The following is a 16,377-nucleotide window of genomic DNA, read 5'->3' as shown; positions in this document are numbered from 1 at the left end:
ATAACCCATAACCAACTTTAAAGCGTGCGAATATCGACAATGTTGCAAGTTCCAAACATGTCCAGAATACTATACGAGAAACGAGACTCTGCGTCGTTGCGAGGGTTTGAAGATTAAAGAATAAGAACGGTGGGTAATGACAATGTTGATTGTAAATTCGAGAAATGAAGACACTCTGAAATGTTAAAGAATACGGGTGAATTTCACTGCTGCAAAACTAGACGACAATCTTAATTGCTGCGAACAAGTAAAGGATAAGAATAATGGATAACGACAATCTTGATAGAAAATTTGAGAAATAACATAACCATGCCCAGAAAATTAAAAAATCATTTAAAGAGTAAAAATAAAAAGGTTGGTAATGACAATCTTCACCGCCGTTACGAGTTACAAGAGTGACATAACGATGTAAAGGAGCAGGGAATGACAATAATCACTTGATTCAATACTATATATATATATATATATATAGGTGTGGATATTTTTTCTACAATTTTATTTATTTTTTAATGATAAAACAACTACACTCACTTTTTTTTTTTTTATCACCCAATTAAAGAGTCTCTAGGTTATAAATATTTATAAAAAGTATAAGATTATTTAGAAAATTAATGAATTTTGTAGGTAAATCACCTCTAAATTGAATAATAATATTTCTCTCAATAATTCTGTCTATTAACTGAACTCTCCATGATTCGTAATGCAATCTAGTCACACGTCGTAATGCAATCTAGTCAGGTATCTCATAAACGTTATGTAATCTTGCCACAAGTCTCGTAATTGTTACAGTCTACACATATACATATACAGACGGTACATCCACTTTCACAATGCTGATCTTCAATATTAAAGTAGTGTGGGTTTTGATGGAATTTTTGTGGGAGTGTTCATTGTAATTAATTCTGCTGTTGCTATCTTTTTTGCCTTTGCTTCTCGAGAGAAATGTAGGACTATTGGACTAGTAACAAACTTTCCATTGCCAAATTCCATATGTATCCACTGAGATCAAAGAGATAAGATTGATCTAGGAAGCAATTTTGTTGTCAATTAATTATGGGGATTTCATCATGCACAATTCATGACAACTTCAGTGAAAAAGACTTAGATAATCTATAGATACTCAGACCGAGATCATCGCCTTTATTAAACTCAAACATTTATTTGGTAGAAAATAAAGAGATAGAGTTATGCACACAACGAGTTATGCAATTCTGCTGAGTAATATTTTTTTATCATTTTCATAATAAATTAAATTATTGGCTGACCAAAGATTTTTTAATTATTAATTGAGATATTTATAAATTGAACATTCTTTTTTTATTTCATTAGCAAAAAATTCATGTATCCATTGTACAATAAGTCAAATCCTCACTATTACTTTAGTGAGATAGAAGAGATACTATTAAACTACCGGCTTTAATAAATTGAACATTTTTTAATGTGTCATTTTCATCCTTTGTTTATTCTAAATATGTTAAATCATTAATCTAATGGTGTAATAACGTTGCAACAATATGATATTACACGGTATTGTATTTTAAATATAAATACAAATACGTTCTATACTTTTATATTGTTTATGTAATAAGTTACATCAAATTTATAATAATTACATTACATTGTACTTCGTGGTGTTGAAGATCGTGGTTTCTTATAAAATTTGCTTCCAAAGAGCCCAGGCCAAAAATCACATTGCAAATTGTGCATATGCCCAGATAAAGCCTCTATGAATTGCTCATTACCTTCAGTCATAGAGAACGGGTAGGAATGTTGTATCCACCTTTATAACCCCATTTGTAGACAACATTTGGAAAGAAACATGTACATTAATATTATTTTTGGAAGTATCAAATGGAATTCTTAAATTTTAAATTGAAAATTATTAAATTTAAACTTTAAATTAAATTTTCTCTAATTATAATTTTAAAGTGTCAAATTCCGTACTCCAAAACGTATCATAAGTTTTACTTTCCCTTTCAAATGAATAGCCCAAAAACTTCTTTTAGCAATGCGCATTAATGCAAACTGATTTACTTTTACTTTAATGAAGCGACCACAATAGCTTCCCAAAGCTATGGCTTTGTTCTTCTGGTTGTCGTTGTTCTTGGGGTTCATGATTCTTGCAGTTGGTGATAAAAAAAGGCGGTAGTGATGTTGATGTTGGTGGGTTTCTCTCTTTCTGCTTTCTTTCTTTTTGCTTATGGTTTTCCTCGTAAACTCGATTCAGTACTATGATATATATATATATATATCGCTGTGGCTGTTTTGTCTCTGTTGCACCGAACGACGTAATGCATGTTTATGGTCATGAACTATGAAGCACGGACACGGATACGGAATACGGGTACGACACAACACGGATACGGCGACACGGCAAATTTTAAAAAAATAAGATACGGACACGACGGGGATACGCCTATAAAATTATATATATATATATATAGAGATATATAATTATATATTCAAAATATAATTACTAGAATCTTATACATAAATAAAACAATAACAAATAACAGAATCAATTTCAATAATTTCATCTCTGTTATAAGAAAAATATAGATAAGACAAAATAGAAAATAAATGAAAAATAAAGTTGATCCAAATTCCAAACGAAGATGTGCAGAAGAGATATAACTATAATGAACTAAATATGTATATGAATAAACATATATACTTTTAGTCTTTCACAAAGTTTTGTTCATGTAAATTAAATATATATATATATATATATCTTGTTCATGAAGAGAGATAATTGAAGAAGAGGAGAGACTGCGAGAAGTGAGAGAAAATAAATTTTGTCTCATAGAAGTGTCGGACCGTGTGTCTGAGCCTCGGACACGAGTGTCCAATAAAAAATAATATTTGGACACTTTACAGAAGTGTCGGACACTTGTCCGAGCCTCGGACACGGGTGTCGGTGTCCGAAAAGTATCCGACACAGGTACGGGGCCCCTGGGAGGAGTGTCCGTGCTTCATAGGTCCTGAAAGATCCATTATTTTGACTACAATTTAATTTAATTTATTATTAATAATTTTTTTAATAATAAAGCAAAGAAATTAACTTTTTTATTATTTTTTATTATGGAATTTTGTAAGTAAGTTACCCCTAAATAGAATGATAATATTCCTCTCTTAAGCGAACTTTGACAAGATTCATAATGCAATCCAGTCACACTTCTATGCAATCTAACCACGCGTCTCGTATGTGTCATGCAATTTATCCACGCGTTGTAAGTATAATGCAATCTCTCATAGCTTAAGTTTACAATCTATGGATGGTGGTGCAATTGAGGCGTTAAAGACAAGAACGATAGAAATAAACAATTTTCACCGCTTAACGCAATTCAGGCAGCATTCAAGATAAGAGCCGGAGAAATAAACAATTTGTTTATAATGATTAACTCCTTTAATGACATAGATCTGATTATTATGTCAACTTGCCTAATTTGTGATTTATTAAATTACTTAAACAATATGATCAATTTAAACATCCACAATCACAAATTTAAATACTATAAAGTAAAACAAGTAAAAGTTTAGAAAGATTGCACTAGAATTTTTATCTAGAAAACCTAGTTGATAAAATACGTCAACTATTTGCATGGAAAAACTTCGTGGACTATTCAATCCAAAGTAAATCGATCCACTATGTTTGAAACAAAGTACACTGAACTTTGACTCTGGCTCATACCCTATCGTTCTACCAAACACCAATTGCTGACAATCCTCTGTCTTTGCGACTCCGTGCTTGATATTTGTAGAAAAGTAGCAGGTAGATCAGACAACACTTCTTGAATGCTCCAACCCTTTCAAAGTGTAATCACTTTTACTTCTATTCTTCAAGATCTGAACTCGATGTAGAAGAATTAAATCCTGCTCTTCATACGGAGTATCTGAATCTTCAACATAGCTCCAATTTCGATGAGATAGAGGACAACACCAATAAATCACTCATGAATATATGTGTATGCTCTCATAAATAAATTCAGAACAATCAAATTTGATTTTCTGAATTTTCTCTCTCTAAAAAACTTTATCAAAATATAGAATTGATTTTTCCTAAAACCGCCAATAAACCTAGATGACTACAAATGTTTATATAGAGTTTAGAATGTCCTAGTCCTTCTAAAAATATGTAAAATTTCATGTATAGGACTTGGAAACAAATTGGGATCAAAAAGGAAACCAAACATGAAAACTGAAGACCTGATGCTGTCAGGACTCCTAGAACCGGTTCCCAGATCTTGGTACCGGTTCCCAAAGGTCAGAATGGTTTCTGATGCCATTTTAGTACCGGATCCCAATTGTGGTACCGGTTTCACATTGGCAGTGAACAAAACTTATTGTGAACCAAGGTTTGCTATTTGCGCTACCGGTTCCCAAACTCACTCACATACTTTCGTCCCAGAGTGTAGCAACCCATGAACACTTGAACTTCTTCAAATTCGTATCCGATCGTCAATCTTTGAAATTTTGAATCGAAAAATTACAATTCGATCGGACTTGTTTTGACAATGAAATTAGCCAATTACAAAATATATCTCACGTAATTTTCACTAACTAGTTTGGGTTGGAAGCGTTTAAGAGAAGAACGGTGAGAAATATACAATTTTCACCGCTGCCTAAGTCAGTTCAGTTGGTGCCGTTGGAGGCCTTCAGGATAAGAACAGTGAGTAATATACAATTTTCACCGCTGCCTAAGTCAGTTCAGTTGATTTTCACCGCTGCCTAAGTCAGTTCAGTTGGTGCCGTTGGAGGCATTCAGGATAAGAACAGTGAGTAATAGACAATTTTTACCGCTGCTTCCTGATGCGCATGCGTGTAATACCCCTAATTTTAAAATGATAGTTTCGGCATTTATTTATTATTTTTATTGTATTTTTTCGTGATTATTTGGTTTAATTATTTTTATTTATTGATTTGATTTAATTGTTTTCCTATGTGTCATTTAATTATTAATTTTGATCTATGCATGCTTAGGAGGCTAGTTGCTGAATTATTAAATCGTTTCCTGCAACTATATGGTTAATGTTTGGATTTAAATTGCTGAAATATTAAACAATCTTCTGAAATTGTTTTAGCAATTTATTGGATAATAATAGGATTATTTAACCTATTCACATGCATGATGGAGTCCCTGGCATATTAAATTTGGTCTATGCATGCTCTGGATGTTAGTTATTGATTTGTTAAATCGTCTCCTGCAACTATATGGTTAAATGCTTGGATTTAAATTGATGAAGTTTTAAATATTTTTCTGCAATTATTTGGATGGTGGTTTTTGGGTCTGTAAATTATTGAACTGTTATATATGTTGTAATTTACATGGATATGGAGGATTGTATGTACCGGTATGGGACGGTGACATACTAGGGACGGTTTAGCTCAAAACGCATAAACCTAACCTAATGGATTAATGGAATGGATTGGAAGATATCGAATCCTAATTGTGACTAAGTCAGATCAGCTGTAACCAAGTTGGATGACTTCCTGGATTAACGGATGGTAGTTAAGTTATATCAACTGAATAAGTTGAGTGACTAATTAGTTGATTTATTGTATGTCAGTTTAATAAATAGTTGAACTGCATACCCTGGATTTGGACGGACTTTATATATATGTTTATGGTACCACGAGTTGAGCTTGAGTCTCAGACTCGTTGGTTAGGGTGCGTATATGCAGTGGATGCGTAGCTGGTTATAATAGGTTGAGGTGTACCCTGTTAGGTCTAGGTACTCATGTCCACCTTTGGGTGCGTATTCGCATGTTGCCTTCTATTCAGGTTGAGACCCCTATTATAGACTAGTGAATGTCCCTTAGTGTGGATATATTTATACGTATGGACTAGATAGATATTGTGAGGTGTCTACGATGTGTCTACGATGTATCTGCGTATCGGGTCACTGTATGGATTGCAGTTAGATTAGAACTTGCTCGTGGGTCTGACCCACTCCTTTATTATTCTTTTCAGGTACAGGACGGTTCCAGCCTTAGAGCTTGATCGTGCTTGTCGAGGACAGTCTCACTTTCATCGGATTATGTAGGACTTCCTTCGATGTTTCTAGTATTATTTATTTTCAGTTTCAGTCTCAGTTGAATTTTTAGTTAGGGGTCCATCAGTGAATTCCCAAGTTGTAACTTTGAAGTTTTGGAGGATTGGAGTTTTAATTTTCAGTTACACATGTAGGATTTTATTATTATTATTTCTTTCAGTTTTATTCTATCTTTATTGTTTTTTTTGTCATCTGTGTTCGTTTTAAAATACTTTAATTGTTTCATATTCCTTCGGGTTTGGGTCTGGGCCTGATCAACCCGTGTCTCGAATCCGAGAGATGTCACAATGCGTCCAGGTGTTGATGGAATGGAAGACCTTCAAGATAAGAACGATTTGATTTTCCATTTTTTTAAATGGCCTCCGCTCTCACAATGCTGATCTTCAATATTAAAGTAATGTGGGTTTTGATGGAATTTTGGTGGGAGTGTGCATTGTTATTAATTCGGTTGTTGCTATGTTTTTGGCCTTTGCTTCTCGAGAGAAATGTAGGACTGTTGGACTAATAACAAACTTTTCATTAGCCATATTCCATCTGTATCCACAGGGATCAAAGAGATAAGATTGATCTAGCAAGCAATTTTGTTGTTAATTACGAGGATTTCTATCACATTTCATGACGAGTTCAGTGAGAAAGGCTTGGATAAGTTATAGATATCTATAGGCACACAGACTGTGATCATCATCATTATCAAACTCGAACATTTGTTCGGTCTCTCGTGAAAAATAAAGGGAATGAGTTATGTACACATAACCAGCTATGCAATTCTGCTGAGCAAACTTTTCTATCACTTTCATAATGAATTAAATAATTCGGCTAAGCAAAGTTTTTTTTTTTTTTTTTTTATTTGAGATTTTTATAAATTAAACAAAAGAAAATTTAATTGATAAGAAACTAATGCACCTTTCTGTTAGGTAAAGGAGAAATACTAAGTTATAGTCTTAAGGAAATTTAAAATTTTTTTGTGTGTTATTTTTGCCTTATTTTTTTGGTTAGCATCATTGATTTAATAGTGTTATAACGTTGTAATAGTAGTATAATGTTACATTTTATTGTATTTTCAATATGAACATATATGTCTTATACTCGTCTACCTTTACATCAAATTTACAATAATTACATTACATTATGCTTTGTAGTGTTGAAGATGAGCGTTCTTATCTAAAAAAAAAATTGCATCCAAAGAGCCTAGAAGGCCAAAAATCACATTGCAAGTTTGTTTGTTATATATATATATATATTTGACCAAATCCCCATTTGCTCCATTCACGAGTTACCATAATAAATTGTGCAGATGCCCGGATAGCATGAAATCAACTGCTCATTACCTTCAGCCATAGAGAATGCGTCAGAAGGTTGGTATCCACCTTTATAACCCCATTAGCCCACTATTCTGGACAACATCTGCAACATTAATTCTATATTTGAAAGTATTGAATTAGAGTCTTTAATTTTCTCTAATTTTAATTTTAAGGTGTTTAATTCGATACTCCAAGCATAATATAAGTTTTACTTTCCCTTTCAAATGAATAGTTCAGGAACTTCTTTGTGCAATGAGCATTAATGCAAACTGATTTAGTTTTACTTTAATGAAGCGACCACATAAGCTTTCCAAAATTCTTAGGAAAACAAATGAATTACTTGCTCCATTAATAAATTTAGATTGCATGAATAAAGAGAAGTATACTTCACCAAAGAAATCTAGGTCTATTGGCCTAATGACAAAACTTTCCATTAGCCAAGTTCCTGATTATGGGGATTTCATCACACTTCATGACAAGTTCAAGGCCCTGAAGTGGTCATTTAACTATAGCAGATATTTTTTAATTTTTAATATTGAAATATATTTGGGGTATAAAGGTAAATCACTCAAAAAATTAACCTGATTTTGTTACATTGACAAATGATAAGAGGCAACGGGTTCACACATCACGTAACGTATTAGTGCACAGGATTAGACATAAACTTGTCAATGGATCGAATTTTGATTCGAATTCGGTCCGATAATTTAAATATGGCTTGAAAATTTAATTCAATAATTTGTTAAAATTTGAATCTCATAATTCCTAACAAATCGATTATAAATTATTCTCAATCTAATTCGATAATAATTCGGTCTGATCAAATATTATAATATATTAACATTCAATTGGTGTGCATTTCATGAAATATTTAATAAAATATATAATAATTTATCATGTCTAGAATTGAAAATTTTAGTTAAAAAAATTTAACCATAAACCCATTTAAATCTTCATAGAAGATGACTATATATTATTAATGTCATTTATAACATCGAGGTAGTCAGTAAAAGAGTGTTAACGAGTACTAACCAAAATGTGAGTTAGACACTTGCTTAAGAAAACTCAGTAATGTTTAAGGAAGGAACACGGTAGTTACGAGACTTTATGTATTTTAATTATAAATTACCCCATCTAATATACCTATTTTGTTAACCAATAATGTACATATATATTGTGATCGTTATGCTTCCGAAATTATAAATTACCAAATAATTTTTTTTTATAAACTAATATACATATATATTAGATGGTTATATATAGATGCGCGCGAACTACTGGACAGTTATATCTATACAAGTATGTAATGAATTGGCAGCTGGAGTAAAGATATCAACGCGTGTTATGAAATACTTATAAAAAGATGATTTTGCTTGCGTAATGCACAATTTGCATTATGATATACGGTAAAACTAAGTATATGTATTTATTTTTATTTTTTTGCAAAAGATATATAAAAGAAAATTAGTAACTTACATTCTTAGAAATTGGAAAATTACTTTTAGATCATATTATTTTTTGATCATCCTATTTATAAAGGTTTGATATAATCGAAAGTAATGAGTAAAATCAAATTCATACATACATATTGTGGGTTATCAATGCATGTTGCTTGTTGTCAGTCTTTCATAACAGTTATTATATTTGATTTATGTGGATTTATTAGAAAACAAGCTCCCAATAAAGAATAGATCGGATAAAATTTTAATATCAGGCAAAATATAATGTTACTGGGCTTCAACTTTTTTTTTAATCTTCCACATGTTAGTGCTACCTTAACATGAGAAAAAATTGAATTCAATAGGGCTATTGTATTTGGTCTCAAATTTAGTGGAGCGTCGTCAGAATTTTTATCTATAAATATAGCTATTTATGATAGCTAATCCTCTATCTGATAAGTAACACTTAAATTTTAAGAATGATAAAATCCAATAATGTACATATATATTTATATCGTTATTTATCCGAAATTATAAATTATCTAATAAATTTATTTTATAAATTAATATACATATATATTTAGATGGTTATACATGAGTGCGCGTGAGTTATCGTGCTATTGAAATGCGTGTAATTGCTTGTGAGACACGTATCAAGATCTGTACACGTATGTAATGAGTTGATGTTAACGACTGTTGTGAGAGTGTCGTAAAAAGATGATATCGCTTCCGGTAAAGTAGTAAAGTAACACTGTGACATGAAATGTTTATAAAAAGATGATTTGGCTTCCGGTGAAGCATTCTTTCTTGACGACGAGGTACAGCTACTCTGGTTCAATTCTTCTATCTTTTCCGGAGTGTTTCAGTTCTTCCATCTTATCTAGAGCTCCAGGTGATCTCCACTTATCTTTTGTTGTTGTATTAATTAACCACGCTTATATTCTATTGGTTTCCTTAGACAACAATCATCTAAAAATAACATTATAGTCATAATGAAATTGTTGTAAAAACTATTATAGTGTTTCCAATATATACATATTTCTTTTTTCATTTGTAATTTTTACTCCTTTATTTTATTTATTTATTTAAAAACTAAAATCGAATTGTGTCCAGTAAAATAGAATCAACTTCTTTTATTTTTTTAATATATCTTACTTATTAATTCATGAATGTTTCTTAGTCATTGCCATCATCATGATCACAAATAGGATGATCTAAATATTTAATGAAAATATAATATAGATCACAAATAGGATAATCTAAATATTTAATGAAAATGTTGATGATGGATTCTGCGCAACCTGGATCTGATGTGACTTTCTGAGTAAAGAGAAGAAAAAGTGATCCTACCGATGGAGTAGGCTCCGACGAATAAGTCAGTGTGAATGATAATCTCCCTGGAGAAATCGAGAAATTGAGTTAGGGTTTACAGATTACGATAAGAATTAAAGATTTACCGGTGTTCATAGGATCACTTTTTCTTCTCTTTATTCAGGAAGTCAGACCAGATCCAGGTTGCGCAGAATCCATCATCAACAGAAAATATAAGATGATCTAAATATCTAATGATGACAATAAAATGAGATTATTTTTAAAAGTAACGAAAAAAAAAAAAAGAAAAAAAAAAGGAATAATTTTAAGAGTAATGATATGGAGTTTGAGAGTTGTACATATTTGATTACGTGAGTAAGGGATAATATGATGATGTTATCCTTAATTCACATAAAATATTTGTATACATCGACTTTCAAATTAATTATCATTATTGTAATTTTAATATATAATGCACAATTTGCAATTGATATACGGTTGAATTAAGTAAATGTATTTTTTTTTATTGCAAAAGATATATAAAAGAAAATGAGTAACTTACCTTCTTAGAAATTGGAAAATTACTTTTAGATGGTATTATTTTTTGATCATCCTATTTATAAAGGCTTGATATAATCGAAGGCAATGAGTAAAATCAAATTCATGCATATATACTGCGGGTTATCAATGGACGTCGCTTATTGCCACTCTTTCATTATAGTTATTATATTTGATTCATGTGGATTTATTAGAAAACAAACTCCCCATGAAGAGTAGATCAAATAAAATATATGATATCAGAAAAAATAAAATGTTATTGGGCTTCAACTTTTATTTTATTTTTATCTTCTACATGTTAATGCTACCTTGACATGAGCAAAAATGAATTCAGTAGCACTATTGTATTTAGTCTCGAATTTAGTGGAGCATCATCAGAATTTTTATTTATAACTGTAGCTATTTATGATAGTTAATGCTCTATCTTAAAAGTAACGTTTGAGTTTTAAGAATGATAAAATCCGATAATGTACATATATTTATATTGTTATTTATCCGAAATTATAAATTATCTAATAAATTTGTTTTATATATTTATAAGTGTGTGTGAACTATTTTTTTTCTCCTAATTGGGAACTCACACATGTGTCTCCATGGAGGCTCGAATCCCGACTTCTCTTTGAGAAGTAGGGACTTGGTACCGCTAGGCCACTGACCTATTAGTTGCGTGTGAACTATTAGGTAATTGAAATGTGTATAATTACATGTGAAAACACGTATCTAGATCTGTATATAATGAATTGATGTTAACGCACTAGGGAGTTGAAATGCATGTAACATGTGAGACATGTATCGATTACTAAATGTATGCAATGAGTTAATGTTAACTCCTATTGTGAAAGCTTCGTAAAAAGATAATTTCGCTTTGGCTAAGATAACACAGTGATACGAAATACTTAACATGATAAAAAATGAATTCAGTAACACTATTGTATTAGGTCTCGAATTTAGTGGAGCGTCATCAGATTTTTATCCATACTTATATATGTAATATATATGCAAAAATACATATGAAAGGAAATATAATATTTTAGAGTTAATTTTAACGACATTCTTGAGGTTTGACATAATGACACAATTATATATAAGTTGGATTATTTTTAAACGATGATATCTCTTTAAATTTGATAAAATTAATAAAAACACCCCATAATCCTGACACAGATTTGCCATTATTTACTTTTTACATATTCAATTACCAATTTATTCAATACAATTTTTTTTTTATTAACTAAAATACTCTATTCATTCTAGGACCAAAATACCTTACCCAGTCACCACTAATACTGCCCGCCCCCTTCTTTCTCCCTCCCCACCCACCACTGCAGTCTCTGCCACCACAACCAAAACCCATGAATTGAACCCATGAAAAAACCAGATGATGCTCCAATGATCACAATACTCCGCCCCTATGAACCGATTCCATATTCAGAAAATAAATTTCATAAACAATTCTATGGATCTCATGCATCCAATCACATGATTACCATAGTCAACACCCCTCTTCTCTCCGCAAGAGTCATAGCCTCAGGGGTGTTGTTGTAATTAAACCCAATATTTTAACATAGATTTTGGGTGTGCTACACCTCCACCATGCAGCATGTGAAGAAGAGGGCGTGTATAATGTTGCACATACTGGCAACTACTGCAGTGCAGACTGGTGCCCAACAGAATTCTGTATTCACGATAATCAATACAAATATTATATTGTTTTTATGTTGATGATTATCTGCAAAAATATAGGTTAGATATTATTCTTATTATTTAGGGTAAAGTACATTAAATCCCCCAGAGTTACGGGAGTTTTGCAATTAACCCCCCTAAATTATAAAAAAACCCCCTGAACTTTCACTTATTTGCAATTTGCCCATTCAGGCCACCGAAAAAAATAAAAGACAATTTTACCCTTATTCAAAACTACATCGTTTCTATCTCCCTCTCTCTATTTCTCTATGTGTGTATATATTATAAATATATGTATATAATATATATATATATATATATATACATATATACATATATATATAGACACAGAGAGGAGAGGGAGCACATCGATCTCGCCGGCCAGTTATAACGCCACCTCGTTCATGTTGTCGTTGACCGGCGACACCTACGGCAAGCAGCCGTCGTCTTCGTCGGCGTTCCAGATCACCAACATGTCCCATGTGTCCTGCGAAGAACAGAAATAAAGGCGGCAGAGACCCGGGCGGCGGAGATGGACCATCACGGCCGAGTCCTCACTGGACGACCTTTTCATAGTCGATCTCTTCACGGCGGCAAACGACGAAAGCAGATCTGACATCCCAAAGTTGTTGACGGCGCAGACGGTGATGGACTCCCGTAACTCTTTGTGCCACACCCAGCGCGTCCTCACCGCCTCACCAGTAACTCCTTGTGCCGCTGTCCTCTGTCCTCGTCGGCGCCGTTTCTGGGTTCGACGGCAACAAAAAACCGTACCAGTTGCAGAGTTCATGATTTGGGGATTTTTTTATTTTTTATTTTATTTTTGGTTGAATATTATTTGGGGAAATTTGGCAAAACCATGATCAATTTCATTTTTTCGGCTAGGGTGGATTGGTTGGGCAGAATGGTGACTGTGGAGGTTTTGGGTGGAGAGCGGTGATGGTTTTAATTGGTTGAAGGTGGTGGTGGACTGGTGGTTATGGGTTGAAGGCTTCGGACGGTGGAAAGGATGAAGGCGGCCTCGGCGGTTTCGGCTTTGGATAATGTCGGTTGTGATGCAGTGGCAGTGATGGACCGGCGAGGGCTCGGCCGTGAGGAAGAAATGCGGCGGTGGAGTGGACCGGCAGGCAAGGATGAATCCAAGGTTCTTGTTCTGTAAATGGGTTTTGATTTTTTAATTTTTTAATTTTTTTGTAATTTTGAAATTTTCTTGTTCTGTAAATGGGATGAATCCAAGCTTCTATGCCTTGAATCGTTTCAATTCTAATGCCAAAGGACCGGTCACGAGCATCTGTAAAACATACAACATATATATATATATATATATATATATATAGATGTATACATATATTGGCAGATATATACTGCACAGATCGATGAAGGAGACGGACAAAACGTTAGGGCTTGTTTGGATACTAGTTAGGTTCAAATGTCTTTAAAGGTTATTATGGTCTTTTTACATTCCATAAGGGCTCTATGGTCATTTAGAGAAATATGGGCTATCACATGGTAGAAATCCATCGGCCGGTTGCCGGATTGGGGTAAAGTGCAACCAAACAATATACTTCAGGGGGGTTTTATGCTACTTTATAAATTCAGGGGGGTTTTTTGCTCATTAAGGTATAGTTGAAGGGGGTTTAATGAACTTTACCCTATTATTTATTTTACAATTTTAGATATTTACGAATGTACTGTGTTTCTATTTTGTAATATAAATACAAAAAAAAGTATGATAATAAATTGGTTGAAATCTTTTTTTTTTCTTTTTTTTCTTTTCACTTGTTTACCTTTTTCAAACCAAATTATTACTATTTATTTATTTTTTATTCAAATATAATATTTTTAAATTATTAAATTTCACAAAATAAAATAAGTGATGAAAGAATTATCAATTTCTTAGAAAATGTAAATCAATTCTTCCCGTGGGTGAAGGCACGTGAGATTTGTGGACCTTCACGTGCAGGCAATCTACTCTTGATAAACTCTGTTGACTGTCAGAAATTGGGTGGAGTGAAGAAAGAGACGTTGGATGGATAAACTCTTATTTAATGAAGTGATAGTTCCCAAAGATTCCGTTGTTATAAAAAAAATCAGAAACCATCAATTTTTTTTTTTTTTTTTAAACATACCGGCATATAAATAAGTGATATAATATAATATATTATATTTTATATTATTATTCTATTAATATTTTATATTTTATTTTACAATTAATTATAATTTATATTATATTTTTTGAAAAGGTACAATTTTTACAATTAATGTGATGTTATCACATGGATATTATATTTTCTGGTTTTTTTCATGACAACAGAGTTTTGGGAAAATCACTAATATAATATAATATATAAAATATAGGATAAAGTGCAATAAACCCCATGCACTATTAGGCAACTGCACAAAATTTTCTTAAATTAAGCATTGCCCCCTAAACTATTAAAAAGTTGCATTTAAAAACAAAATAAAATGTCATCGTCATCAGAGTTAATCGGAAATAGAAGATTACCATTTTACCTTATGACCAAACGACGCTGTTTTATTGCTTTATTAAATGTTGTTGCTGATGTGTCAAAATTCAATCTCAATATCTAATAAAAATCTGCCAGCACATCACCATATATATCACAAACATTACCTAACACTACTTCATGTTAGTAGCAAAACACCTCCTTACGCTCTCTCTCTCTACTCTCTCCCTATACGCTATCCTTATCCGACAACGGATGAACCACCGACCAATTGCAACCTCCGTTAATTGAACCAGCCAACGACCATCACCGACGACAACCGCCACTGACTCCGGATATTTTGATTGGAACCTAATTTGGCGGAGTGAAGCTCTGGATTTTGCCAAACGTCCATTAATCGACCTACAACTCTCTCTATCTTATCTCTCTCCACAATAATCCTAAATTTGGAATTCCACACCTTCGACTCAAATCTTCAACACTTGAGTAATTAACTTATCCTTGTAAAACTCTTGGACGAGCAATGGCCACGTCACAAACAAAACGCCGGCTGCGACACCTATTAGAGAACTTAATTTGGAGAAGAATAAAGTGGTGATTCGTGGTCTAGCTTCTTAAAAGCCCTCTATTCAACTATATATATATATATATATATATATATATATATATATATATATATATATATTGCGATAGTGACGGTCGGCCATGAAAAGTGCCCTTCGTTGAGTGGTAGTGAGGGGAGGCGATATTGCGCCGGCGTCGGTGCTGGTGGAGACTTATGGAAGAGAGAAATTTTGGAGGCACGTTAAGGAAATAAGCAAATAGGCAATTTTGAAAAATTAGGAAAAAGATTATTGATCTTGCAATTGAAGGTGCAGATGAAGTTGATTGTATTTGAATTTTATGAAGGTATCCATGAGATGGGTCTCAGGTCTGTGTAACTATATATATATATATATATACACACACACACATATATGACTTGTATACTTATTTCCTCTATGTATCACAGTTTTAAGAGGGATGTTACTGATTGTTGAATGGTTGGAGAGTACTTAAGCTTCGTTTGGATACACATGAGAGAAAAGAAATGAAAGGATTATAAGAGAAAAGAATAGAAAAGAAAGAAAATAATAGCTCTAATTTATATTCATATTTGGAAAGATATGAGAGAAAAGAAAGGAATTGGCAGTATTGTTATTTGGATAACACAAAGGAGAGAAAATAAAAGAATTGGCAATAATGAAATTACCATCTTACCCTTAGAGAAAAAACAAGAGTTGGGTGAGAAAAATGAGTTTCGTTATAGTTTAGTTATTAATTTGGTTAAACAAAAGAAGTAAACAATGTCTTGGAAGAGCAAAGGAGTAGATTCAATTTCAAGGACTGTTTTATCTCAAAAATTGACTCTTTTTCTTTGTTTTGGATGCTTCTGTGCTGGGATGCTCTTCACTGACAGGTATTTTTTTTCCCTTTCTTCTGGCTCATTGATTGCTTAATTTGATGACATGGGTATCTTAAATTTCTCAAATTTTGTTATTTTTTAGTGAATTCTAGAAATAGA

Source organism: Cornus florida, unplaced genomic scaffold, assembly GCF_030987335.1.
Source record: "Cornus florida cultivar Cherokee Brave unplaced genomic scaffold, ASM3098733v1 CherokeeBrave_3.0.0_Hap2_Chr01, whole genome shotgun sequence".
NCBI lineage: Eukaryota > Viridiplantae > Streptophyta > Magnoliopsida > Cornales > Cornaceae > Cornus > Cornus florida.
The sequence above is the reverse complement of the archived record's forward strand: the minus strand, read 5'-3'. Positions refer to the sequence as shown.